The following is an 11,434-nucleotide window of genomic DNA, read 5'->3' as shown; positions in this document are numbered from 1 at the left end:
TACCGTAAACAGTGGGGCAGGGGCGACTCTTCTGTCCGACCTGACCGAAGTCTGTCCGACCTGGCAGAGGTATGTGGGACCTAACAAAGGTATGTGTGACCTGACAGAGGTATGTGGGAGCTTACATAGATATGTGGAACCTGACAGACGTCTGACAACCCTGGCCGAGGTCTGTCAGGCACCTGACTGAGGTCTTTCAGACCTGACTGAGGTCTGTCAGACCTGACCACCAAGGTCTGTCCCACCTGCCAGACGTTTGCGGGACCTGACAGAGGTATGTGGGACCTGACAGAGGTATGTGGGACCCGACAGAGCTATGTGGCACCTGACAGAGGTATGTAAGACCTGTGAGAGGTCTGTAGGAGCTGACAGAGATATGTGGAACCTGACAGACGCCTGACAACCCTCCTATGTGGACCCTCCCTGTCTGTAGGAGCTGACAGAGATATATGGAACCTGACAGACGCCTGACAAACCTGGCCGAGGTCTGTCAGAGACCTGACTGAGGTCTCTCAGACCTGACTGAGGTATGTCAGACCTGACAGAGGTATGTAAGACGTATCTGAGGTCTGTAGGAGCTGACAGAGATATATGGAACCTGACAGACATCTGACAACCCTGGCCGTAGTCTGTCAGAGACTTGACTGAGATCTTTTAGATCTGACCGAGGTCTCTCAGACCTGACCGAGGTCTCTCAGACCTGACCGAAGTCTCTCAGACCTGACCTAGGTCTCTCAGACCTGACCGAGGTCTCTCCGACCTGACCGAGGTCTGTCAGACCTGACAGAGGTATTTGAGACCTGACAGAGGTCTGTAGGAGCTGACAGAGATATATGGAACCTGACAGACGTCTGACAACCCTGGCCGAGATCTGTCAGAGACCTGATTGAGGTCTGTCAGACCTGACCGAGGTCTCTCCGACCTGACCGAGGACTGTCAGACCAGACTGAGGTCTGTCAGACGTGACAGAGGCATGTGAGACCTGACAGAGGTCTGTAGGAGCTGACAGAGATATGTGGAACCTGACAGACGTCTGACAACCCTCCTATGTGGACCCTCCCTGTCTGTAGGAGCTGACAGAGATATATGGAACCTGACAGACGCCTGACAAACCTGGCCGAGGTCTGTCAGAGACCTGACTGAGGTCTTTCAGACCTGACTGAGGTCTTTCAGACCTGACTGAGGTGTTTCAGACCTGACTGAGGTCTTTCAGACCTGACTGAGGTCTGTCAGACCTGACAGAGGTATGTAAGACCTATCTGAGGTCTGTAGGAGCTGACAGATATATATGGAACCTGACAGACATCTGACAACCCTGACCGTAGTCTGTCAGAGACCTGACTGAGATCTCTCAGACCTGACCGAGGTCTCTCAGACCTGACCGAGGTCTCTCCGACCTGACCGAGGTCTCTCCGACCTGACCGAGGTCTGTCAGACCTGACAGGTATGTAAGACCTGTCAGAGGTCTGTAGGAGCTGACAGAGATAAATGGAACCTGACAGACGTCTGACAACCCTGGCCGAGGTCTGTCAAAGACCTGACTGAAGTCTCTCAGACCTGACCGAGGTCTCTGAGACCTGACCGAGGTCTCTCCGACCTGACCGAGGTCTGTCAGACCTGACAGAGGTATGTAAGACCTGTCAGAGGTCTGTAGGAGCTGACAGAGATAAATGGAACCTGACAGACGTCTGACAACCCTGGACGAGGTCTGTCAAAGACCTGACTGAAGTCTCTCAGACCTGACCGAGGTCTCTCCGACATGACCGAGGTCTGCCAGACCTGACCGAGGTCTGTCAGACCTGACAGAGGTATGTGAGACCTCACAGAGGTATGTAAGATCTATCTGAGGTCTGTAGGAGCTGACAGAGATATATGGAACCTGACAGACGTCTGACAACCCTGGCCGAGATCTGTCAGAGACCTGATTGAGGTCTGTCAGACCTGATTGAGGTATGTCAGACCTGATTGAGGTCTGTCAGACCTGACCCGAGGTCTCTCCGACCTGACCGAGGACTGTCAGACCAGACCGAGGTCTGTCAGACGTGACAGAGGCATGTGAGACCTGACAGAGGTCTGTAGGAGCTGACAGAGATATGTGGAACCTGACAGACGTCTGACAACCCTCCTATGTGGACCCTCCCTGTCTGTAGGAGCGGACAGAGATATATGGAACCTGACAGACGCCTGACAAACCTGGCCGAGGTCTGTCAGAGACCTGACTGAGGTCTCTCAGACCTGACTGAGGTCTGTCAGACCTGACAGAGGTATGTCAGACCTGACAGAGGTATGTAAGATATATCTGAGGTCTGTAGGAGCTGACAGATATATGGAACCTGACAGACATCTGACAACCCTGACCGTAGTCTGTCAGAGACCTGACTGAGATCTCTCAGACCTGACCGAGGTCTCTCAGACCTGACCGAGGTCTCTCAGACCTGACCGAGGTCTCTCCGACATGACCGAGGTCTGTCAGACCTGACAGAGGTATGTAAGACCTGTCAGAGGTCTGTAGGAGCTGACAGAGATAAATGGAACCTGACAGACGTCTGACAACCCTGGCCGAGATCTGTCAAAGACCTGACTGAAGTCTCTCAGACTTGACCGAGGTCTCTCTGACCTGACCGAGGTCTGTCAGATCTGACAGACGTCTGTCAGACGTGACAGAGGTATGTGAGACCTGACAGAGGTCTGTAGGAGCTGACAGAGATATGTGGAACCTGACAGACGTCTGACAACCCTCCTATGTGGACCCACCCTGTCTGTAGGAGCTGACAGAGATATATGGAACCTGACAGACGCCTGACAAACCTGGCCGAGGTCTGTCAGAGACCTGACTGAGGTCTCTCAGACCTGACTGAGGTCTGTCAGACCTGACAGAGGTATGTAAGACCTGTCTGAGGTCTGTAGGAGCTGACAGAGATATATGGAACCTGACAGACATCTGACAACCCTGGCCGTAGTCTGTCAGAGACCTGACTGAGATCTTTCAGATCTGACCGAAGTCTCTCAGACCTGACCGAGGTCTCTTAGACCTGACCGAGGTCTCTTAGACCTGATCGAGGTCTCTTAGACCTGACCGAGGTCTCTCCGACCTGACCGAGGTCTGTCAGACCTGACAGAGGTATGTGAGACCTGACAGAGGTCTGTAGGAGCTGACAGAGATATATGGAACCTGACAGACGTCTGACAACCCTGGCCGAGATCTGTCAGAGACCTGATTGAGGTCTGGCAGACCTGACAGACGTCTGTGGGACCTGAGAAAGGTATGTGGGACATGACAGAGGTATGTGGGACCTGACAGAGGTACGTGCGACCTAACATAGGTCTGTCACACCTGACAGAGGTATGTGGGACCTGACTGAGGTATGTAAGACCTGTCAGAGGTCTGTAGGAGCTGACAGAGATATGCGGAACCTCACAGACCTCTGACAACCCTGGCCGAGGTCTGTCAGAGACCTGATTGAGGTCTCTTAGACCTGACTGAGGTCTGCCAGACCTGACAGAGGTATGTAAGACCTGTGAGAGGTCTGTAGGAGCTGACAGAGATATGTGGAACCTGACAGACTTCTGACAGCCCTCCTATGTGGACCCTCCCTGTCCGTAGGAGCTGACAGAGATATATGGAACCTGACAGACGTCTGACAACCCTGGCCGAGGTCTGTCAAAGACCTGACTGAAGTCTCTCAGACCTGACCGAGGTCTCTCCGACCTGACCGAGGTCTGCCAGACCTGACAGAGGTATGTGAGACCTGACAGAGGTCTGTAGGAGCTGACAGAGATATGTGGAACCTGACAGACGTCTGACAACCCTGGCCGAGGTCTGCCAAAGACCTGACTGAGGTCTTTCAGACCTGACCGAGGTCTCTCCGACCTCAGTCTGACTGCCCCATGTTAACTGCCCCTGTTAACAGTTGACTGCCCCATGTAAACTGTTGACTACCCCTGCCCCACTGTTAACGGTACCTGGAGTCGTCTATTGCATTCCATTTCGCACTGTTAACGGTACCTGGAGTCGCCCCTGCCGCACTGTTTACGGTACCTGAAGTCGCCTCTGCCCTGCCCTGCCCTGTCCTCCTGTCAGCTCCTGTCAGCTCTCTAAGTCAGCTCTGCTCTGCTCGCTCTGCTCTGCCCCGCCTTGCTCTGCTCTGCTCTGTCAGCTCTGCTGTACACTGCTCTGCTCTGTTAGCTCTGCTCTGTGTGCTGTCTTGTCTGTGTGTACATTATAAGCTGACCTTCCCGTGACCTCTCGCCGGCAGCACGCTGCATGGCTACGAGGAGTCGGTTTCGTGCCTGTCGTTCGGCGGTTCGGCCGGTGTGCTGGTCTCCGGCTGTCTGGGCGGCGAGCTGCGTCTTTGGCGACCACATTCGGGACGCACCACACTGCTGGCCCTGCAGCAGATGGCACACCGCCTGGGTGTTACCTGCTGCCATAATCTATTATCCATCAGCAAACCATATGTATGTTTTCTTTCTGAATAAAAATGTGCCTGGGCAAGTAAATCGGAACATCTTTCAATGGATCAGTGTTATTCGACGCAAAGCCTGATCACAATCCAGCGGAAAAGGCTATCCCACTCTACACTGGGGCTCCACACGATTCCCACGCCTGCTAGGGGGAGGGCTACTGAACAGTGAACACCCCCCCCCATTCCAACTCAACTCCTGGACAACAACGGGTGTTGGGAGTATTAGAACGAGTATTAGAACGAAAGAGTGAGAAGCTGGTGCTGCTGATGTCTGTAACCCCCTCCCTATTCAGGAGCTGATGTCCTCCAACGGCGGAGTGGGTGGTGGCGCCGCAGGGTCGATGGAAGGGGACAAAAGAGCGCGCGGCGTGTGACACCAGCATTCGACGTTTATTGCAACGACAATCAGCGAGGATTATTCGGAAGGTCAATCCTTGCTACACCGGCGACAATCAGACGCTATCTGTGATACGCCCACCCACACAATCTGCACTGCACACGCACCCAAACAAACACAGACATGCACGAGGAGCGAACAGGACATTATCGATGGTCTAACGCAGGCCCGCGCGGAGACGTTGACTTTACATTCATAACATCCATCCTAGCGCGCTATTCCACTGATGAGCCTGGCGACGGCACTGGGCCGGTCCCTCGAGCCGGCGGCCTGGAAGTAGGTACCGAGTTTGTATCAGAAGGCCGGTTACGGCCGGCGACTTTCCGAGCTGGCGCACTTCCGCGCCGTAATTTGATGCCTCTTACGTCCCTACACTCTACAGAGTACGCGCTGCACTGCAGCATCATAGGACAACGCCGTCGGCGGAATCAGCACGGGCCCCCAGCGGTACGCGCATGTCCGTCCCCAGCGGTAAATAAAGCCTCGGCTCCGCGCCGGAGCGGGTGGCCGGCCGGCTCTCGGTCAGCGAGGCATCACATACGTGTCCCGCGGCCGTCTGAGTCCGCCGGCGGCCTCCATCACTGCGTCGCCGGGTCGATAGGGCACGCCGCCTTCCCCAGCGCGACCGCCGGCCGCACTGCCCGCCTGACGCGGCGCTAACGGATGTGTCCACCGAGAGCTGGTCGGACCGGCATGACGCTTCTTGGCGACCACGAGTGGCTTCCGCGCGCGCCAGCCGCCGGGGCACCACCATGGTGGGATGAGCCACCACCTTTGTTCCTTTGTCCTAGAGGAGTCCTCCGTCAGCCTCTGTGGCACACAGCTGGGCTGCCCTCCCGGTCCCGTCACGGCGGCTGTCGATCCGGCGACAAGACGTGACGTGACTGACGGTTGCAGTGACGTGACGGTGGTGTTGACGTGACATCCACCGCGTCACACCGTTAGCAGGAGCAGCAGCGTTCTGGCTAAACCGTATCACAAATGGCTGCACCGGGCCGGACACACAGTGCGCCTGCCAAACCAATACACAGACGGGCTCCGGCGCCGGGCCGGTCTCGGCGGGCCGTCCGTCTACGAGCTGGTCGACGGAGCCGAGTCAGGGGCCGGGGCCGGCTCGGCAGACGATGAGGACGGCCCGGCAGCCGAGGACGGGCCGGCGCCCTCCTCCGACTTGGCCTCCAGCAACTCCTCTTCCTTCTCCATCAGCTGTCGGGCCAGCTTCACCGCGTAGAACTCGTTGTAGTGCGACTTGCGCTTGGCCTCGAACTGGCGGTGCGCCGCTGTGGGGCAGACGGGGAGGGGGTGTCAGGTACAGGCAGACAGAGGAATGTAGGGGGTGCGTGGGTGTCAGATACAGACACACAGGGGACGGTAGGGGTGGGGTGACTGGTGACGCGGGGCGCACCGTCATCCCGGCGGTCATGACTCACGGGCCCGTCATGCGGCAGCAGTTCGGCCGGTGCAGCCCGGCGCTCCCTGCTGATCGGTCCGAGGATGCCTTGTTGAGTTTGTCGGACCTGACAAAGATCTGTCGAGCCTGACCGAAGTCTGTCAGAGACCTGACTGAGGTCTTTCAGATCTGACCGAGGTCTCTCAGACCTGACCGAGGTCTCTCCGACCTGACCGAGGTATGTCAGACCTGACAAAGGTATGTGAGGCCTGACAGAGGTCTGTAGGAGCTGACAGAGATATGTGGAACCTGACAGACGTCTGACAACCCTGGCCGAGGTCTGTCAAAGACCTGACTGAGGTCTTTCAGACCTGACCGAGGTCTCTCCGACCTGACCGAGGTCTGCCAGACCTGACAGAGGTATGTGGGACCTGACAGAGGTATGTAAGACCTGTCAGAGGTCTGTAGGAGCTGACAGAGATATATGGAACCTGACAGACGTCTGACAACCCTGGCCAAGATCTGTCAGAGACCTGATTGAGGTCTTTCAGATCTGACCGAGGTCTCTCAGACCTGACCGAGGTCTCTTCGACCTGACCGAGGTATGTGAGACCTGACAGAGGTCTGTAGGAGCTGACCGAGATATGTGGAACCTGACAGACGTCTGACAACCCTGGCCGAGGTCTGTCAAAGGCCTGACTGAGGTCTTTCAGATCTGACCGAGGTCTCTCAGACCTGACCGAGGTCTCTCCGACCTGACCGAGGTATGTGGACCTGACAGAGGTCTGTTAGAGCTGACAGAGATATGTGGAACCTGACAGACGTCTGACAACCCTGGCCGAGGTCTGTCAAAGGCCTGAATGAGGTCTTTCAGATCTGACCGAGGTCTCTCAGACCTGACCGAGGTCTCTCCGACCTGACAGAGGTCTGTCAGATCTGACAGAGGTCTACCAGACCTGACAGAGGTATGCGAGACCTGACCGAGGTCTCTCCGACCTGACCAAGGTATGTCAGACCTGACAGATGTATGTGAGACCTGACAGAGGTCTGTAGGAGCTGACAGAGATATGTGGAACCTGACAGACGTCTGACAACCCTGGACGAGGTCTGTCAAAGACCTGACTGAGGTCTTTCAGACCTGACCGAGGTCTCTCCGACCTGACCGAGGTCTGCCAGACCTAACAGAGGTATGTGGGACCTGACAGAGGTATGTAAGACCTGTCAGAGGTCTGTAGGAGCTGACAGAGATATATGGAACCTGACAGACGTCTGACAACCCTGGCCGAGATCTGTCAGAGACATGATTGAGGTCTTTCAGATCTGACCGAGGTCTCTCAGACCTGACCGAGGTCTCTAAGACCTGACCGAGGTCTCTCAGACCTGACCGAGGTCTCTCCGACCTGACCGAGGTATGTGAGACTTGACAGAGGTCTGTTAGAGCTGACAGAGATATGTGGAACCTGACAGACGTCTGACAACCCTGGCCGAGGTCTGTCAAAGACCTGACTGAGGTCTTTCAGATCTGACCGAGGTCTCTCAGACCTGACCGAGGTCTCTCAGACCTGACCGAGGTCTCTCCGACCTGACAGAGGTCTGCCAGACCTGACAGAGGTCTGCCAGACCTGACAGAGGTCTGCCAGACCTGACAGAGGTCTGCCAGACCTGACAGAGGTCTTCCAGACCTGACAGAGGTATGTGAAACCTGACAGAGGTCTGTAGGAGCTGACAGAGATATATGGAACCTGACAGACGTCTCACAACCCTGGCCGAGGTCTGTCAGAGACCTGACTGAGGTCTTACAGATCTGACCGAGGTCTCGCCGACCTGACCGAAGTCTGCCAGACCTGACAGAGGTATGTGAGACCTGACAGAGGTCTGTAGGAGCTGACAGAGATATGTGGAACCTGACAGACATCTGACAACCCTGGCCGAGGTCTGTCAAAGACCTGACTGAGGTCTTTCAGACCTGACCGACGTCTCTCCGACCTGACCGAGGTCTGCCAAACCTGACAGAGGTATGTGGGACCTGACAGAGGTATGTAAGACCTGTCAGAGGTCTGTAGGAGCTGACAGAGATATATGGAACCTGACAGACGTCTGACAACCCTGGCCGAGATCTGTCAGACCTGATTGAGGTCTTTCAGATCTGACCGAGGTCTCTCAGACCTGACCGAGGTCTCTCCGACCTGACCGAGGTATGTGAGACCTGACAGAGGTCTGTTAGAGCTGACAGAGATATGTGGAACCTGACAGACGTCTGACAACCCTGGCCGAGGTCTGTCAAAGACCTGACTGAGGTGTTTCAGATCTGACCGAGGTCTCTCAGACCTGACCGAGGTCTTTCCGACCTGACAGAGGTCTTTCAGACCTTACAGAGGTCTGCCAGACCTGACAGAGGTATGTGAGACCTGACAGAGGTCTGTAGGAGCTGACAGAGATATATGGAACCTGACAGACGTCTGACAACCCTGGCCGAGGTCTGTCAGAGACCTGACTGAGGTCTTTCAGATCTGACCGAGGTCTCTCAGACCTGACCGAGGTCTCGCCGACCTGACCGAGGTCTGCCAGACCTGACAGAGGTATGTGAGACCTGACAGAGGTCTGTAGGAGCTGACAGAGATATGTGGAACCTGACAGACGTCTGACAACCCTGGCCGAGGTCAGTCAGAGACCTGACTGAGGTCTTTCAGATCTGACCGAGGTCTCTCTGTCTCACAGACGTCTGACAACCCTGGCCGAGGTCTGTCAGACACCTGACTGAGGTCTCTCAGACCTGAATGAGGCCTGTCAGACCTGACCAAGGTCTGCCCGACCTGCCAGACGTTTGCGAGACCTGACAGAGGTATGTGGGACATGACAGAGGTCTGTTAGACCTGTCTGAGGTCAGATGACTTCAGTGAGGTCTCTGACAGACCTCGGCCAGGTTTGTCAGACGTCTGCCAGGTTCCACATATCTCTGTCAGCTCCTATAGACCTCTGACAGGTCTTACATACCTCTGTCAGGTCCCACATACCTCTGTCAGGTCACACATACCTTTGTGAGGTCCCACATACCTCTGCCAGGTCGGACAGACTTTGGTCAGGTCGGACAGAGTCGCCCCTGCCCCACTGTTTACGGTACCTCGAGTCACCTCGGTCAGTCATTCCATTCCCCACTGTTGCTGGTACCTGGCATCGCCCCTGTCGACAGAGGTCGACAGAGGTTGACAAGGAGCTGACAGGAGCTGACAGGAGCCAGGGCAGGGCAGGGCAGGAGCCAGGGCATGGCAGGGCAGGAGCCAAGGCAGGGCAGGGCAGGGTCGACAGAGGTCGACAGAGGTCGATAAAAGAGGTCGACAGAAGAAGAGGTCGACAGAGGTTGACAGAGGTCGACAGAGGTCGACAGAGGTTGACAAGGAGCTGACAGGAGCCAGGGCAGGGCAGGGCAGGGTCAACAGAGGTCGACAGGGGTCGACATGTGTCCACAGGGGTCGACAGAGGTCGACAGAGGTGGACAGAGGTCGAGAGAGGTCTACAGAGGCGGACAGAGGTCGACAGTGGCGGACAGAGGTGGACAGAGGCAGATATCAGCAGCACCAGGTCCTGAATAGGGAAGTGGAGTTATACAGGAGCTGACAGGAGCTGACAGGAGGTGACAGTAGCTGACAGGAGGTGACAGTAGCTGACAGGAGAGCTGACAGGAGGGAGCCAGGACAGGACAGGGCAGGAGCCAGGGCAGGGCAGGGCAGGGCAGGACAGGGTTGACAGAGGTTGACAGAGGTCGACAAGGAGCTGACAGGAGCTGACAGGAGGGCTGACAGGAGCCAGGACAGGGCAAGGCAGGGCAGGGTCGACAGAGGTCGACAAGGAGCTGACAGGAGCTGACAGGAGCTGGCAGGGGCCAGGGCAGGGCAGGAGCCAGGCCAGGGCAGGAGCCAGGCCAGGGCAGGAGCCAGGCCAGGGCAGGAGCCAGGGCAGGGCAGGAGCCAGGGCAGGGCAGGGCAGGGCATTGCAGGGTTGACAGAGGTCAACAAGGAGCTGACAGGAGCTGACACGAGCCAGGGCAGGGCAGGGCAGGGTAGGGCAGGGTCAACAAAGGTCGACAGAAGAGGTCGACAGAGGTCAGAAAGGGTCGACAAGGGATGACAGAGGTGGACATGGTCAACAGGGGTCAACAGGGGTCGACAGAGGCCGACAGAGGCGGACAGAGGCCGACAGTGGCGGACAGAGGCAGACATCAGCAGCACCAGCTCCTGAATAGGGTGGGGGAGTTATAGACATCAGCAGCACCAGCTTCTCACTGGGGAAGGGGGAGTTACAGAAACACCAGCAGCTCCAGCTGAGTCTCCAGCACCACCTGCTACGGCTGGGGATCGATGCACTAGTTCCTCACTGAACAGTGGACACATAACGGGAGGGAAGAATGTTGAGCACACTCGGACAGATCGGATCAGCTGTTGCGGCTCATTTTAAGCAGCGGGCATATGGAACAAGATTGCTCAAATGCTTCAGCAGCCCTAGGCTCTGCATACCAGCAGAGTGGGCGGCTGACATCACCTGACATCACCTGGGAATGACGCAGACAGAGCAGCTCTACTACATCTATGCTGCATATGTCCGAGCTGCCCCCGATTCTAATTGACATTGGCCAGTTAGCTTTGACTAAGTTCATCTCCATTTATACTGCAGCAGATACCAAAAAGCAGAGGTAGGTGTTAAGTCTCAGTAGGCATTATATTGGGATAAATTAGGACTTCATATTGCATTGTACAGGTAGGTATGTACCTACATGATAAAGTAGATTTTTTGAAGAGGGTGTTATGAGGGCTTTAGGATTGACTAGGCAAGGCTTAATAAGTTTCTTTGCAAAAAATATGCGAAGGACCACCCTAGCGTATCAACAGAGCATGCAATCTAATACACAGACCTCACCAAAGTATATAAAAACACTTAAAAACACAATTTAATACACTATAACACGCTATATTTTTGCCTAATGGTCTTTTGTTTACGCGCCGAGATCGAATCAAACGCGTCAGTCAAGACGCCTGGCGGCCATGTTTGAATTAAAACTTGTAATTATTGTTATTCACATATCTATATTTGAGTCGTGCCGCGCTTAGATTTTATTTTTGCTGACTATTAAAAGCAAAATTGTAAAACCAAAATTATTCTCACGAAATTCGAGATAGTCCCTTAACT

The 11,434-nt window shown here is 55.4% G+C and overlaps 2 long non-coding RNA genes across 2 annotated transcripts; one reads left to right on the top strand and one right to left on the bottom strand.

The window, feature by feature from the left end:
* Positions 1-4,500, top strand: LOC122368552. The gene is made up of 2 exons (XR_006254265.1): positions 1-69; positions 4,257-4,500. It is a non-coding gene; the product is annotated as an uncharacterized LOC122368552 (long non-coding RNA).
* Positions 4,501-4,835: 335 nt separating this feature from the next.
* Positions 4,836-11,243, bottom strand: LOC122368543. The gene is made up of 2 exons (XR_006254263.1): positions 11,160-11,243; positions 4,836-6,143 (listed from the first exon to the last, which is right to left on the bottom strand). It is a non-coding gene; the product is annotated as an uncharacterized LOC122368543 (long non-coding RNA).
* Between the last annotated feature and the right edge of the window lie 191 nt (positions 11,244-11,434).

This window comes from Amphibalanus amphitrite, unplaced genomic scaffold (genome assembly GCF_019059575.1).
Source record: "Amphibalanus amphitrite isolate SeventyFive unplaced genomic scaffold, NRLGWU_Aamphi_draft 000956F_arrow, whole genome shotgun sequence".
Taxonomy (NCBI): domain Eukaryota; kingdom Metazoa; phylum Arthropoda; class Thecostraca; order Balanomorpha; family Balanidae; genus Amphibalanus; species Amphibalanus amphitrite.
This window is presented reverse-complemented; position numbering and strand designations above follow the sequence as displayed.